Below are 1,663 nucleotides of genomic sequence, written 5' to 3'. Positions count from 1 at the left end.
TTAAAGATTTTATTTATTTATTTGAGAGGTAGAATTACAGACAGCGAGAGGGAGAGACAGAGAAAGGTCTTCCTTCCATTGGTTTACTCCTTAGGTGGCCACAACTGCCAGAGCTGCGCCCATCTGAAGCCAGGAGCCTGGTGCTTCTTCCCGGTCTCCCATGTGGGTTCAGGGGCCCAAGCACTTGGGCCATCTTCTACTGCTTTCCCAGGTCACAGCAGAGGGCTGGATTGCAAAAGGGGCAGCCGGGACAAGAACCGGCACCCATACTGGATACTGGTGCCACAGGCAGAGTATTAACCTACTATGCCATGGCACCGGCCCCTCATTGTGGTTTTTATTTTCATTTCCTTGGTGGCCAGTGATACTGAACATTTTTTCATATGTCTGTTGGCCACTTGAATTTCATCTTTTGAAAAATGCCTGTTCATGTCCTTTGCTCATTTCTTAACTTGATGGTTGATTTTGTGGTTGTTGAGTTCCTTGAGCTCTTTAAACCAAGAAATGAAAATGAATAGAAGCTCACAAACAGCCCAGAACAGGTGCCATTAGTTCACTGCACACAGTTGGCCATACTTTCAGGTTCTACAGAATAACTTTGTCCAGTGCTTCCTGAGATGCTGTTTCAGCTTGGGACTGGGAAGCAGCAGCTGCAGGCACTCATAACAACAAAGAAGCATCTTCAAGAGCTCAGATGCCCCATCTCAAAAGGTCACTGGGAATGGCATTGGAGCCCAGTTTGAAGCAGAGTTTGCTGGACCCAGCAAAATCTGCAATACCTTTCCCTCCAGGTGCATGAATGTTTGAATAATTCAAGGTGTTCCCTAGTCATGTATCCCATGGTAAGACTAGTCAGTGGTGATGAGCCTTAGGGTATTTATCCTAAATCACTACTACTTGCTCATCTTTATAAACCTGTATTTTGGCATCCTGCATCGAAATCTTACAGCTTTGATTCTTGGGACCAAGTGATTCCTTATTGGTAGATGCATCTTTTCCACTCTTTTGGAACACAGAGCTTTGGCTAGGACTGCTCCCCAGGTCTAAGTCCTGTCCCAGGCTCAGCTTTCTGGGCAGCATGCCTTTCAATGGAATCTCTGTTGCTTGATCTCTCTTTCCTCTGTGTTTATGAGCTGTTTGCCTTGTCCTCATTTACCATGTGGATAACCTGGCAGCTGCATCCTTTCATTCTTCCCAATGATGACTGAGTCAATGCTGGTGGGATTGACCCCTACTTCCTTTACCTTGACATACCCCTTGTTACATTCTGCTTTCAACTGTACTTGCTGTTGAGAACATTTCTTATCAGTAATCTGAGTCTCTGGGCTGCATTCAATCTCAACTGCTTCCAAATGTGGAAGTTTGATTTGCTAGTGCTGCTGTCCTGTATCACCGACCAGCATACCTGCATCATCACTCTTTAGGCGATGGATAAGGTTGCAATCATGTTAATGACGTATATTTCTAACAAGCTCTTGAGTGATGCTGATGGAGACTGCTCTTAGTTTCACTGGAACCATATTTTAAGTATGAGGCTGATAGTCAAGAAATAGCATGTCACCACTCTGATTTTCATCAAGCCATGTGATTCTCTGAGCCCTGTTTTCCTGAACTATAAATTTGTTGTTTTATTGTGAAAGAAATGAGATAATGCTTGCAATTG

The 1,663-nt window shown here is 44.3% G+C and overlaps 1 pseudogene; it reads right to left on the bottom strand.

Moving 5' to 3' along the window:
- Positions 1–578: 578 nt before the first annotated feature.
- On the bottom strand, positions 579–1,414 carry LOC100349137 (aprataxin-like; annotated as a pseudogene).
- Positions 1,415–1,663: the final 249 nt, after the last annotated feature.

Source organism: Oryctolagus cuniculus, chromosome 6 (genome assembly GCF_051225735.1).
Source record: "Oryctolagus cuniculus isolate XC-2025 breed Fujian yellow rabbit chromosome 6, ASM5122573v1, whole genome shotgun sequence".
Lineage (NCBI taxonomy): Eukaryota > Metazoa > Chordata > Mammalia > Lagomorpha > Leporidae > Oryctolagus > Oryctolagus cuniculus.
This window is presented reverse-complemented; position numbering and strand designations above follow the sequence as displayed.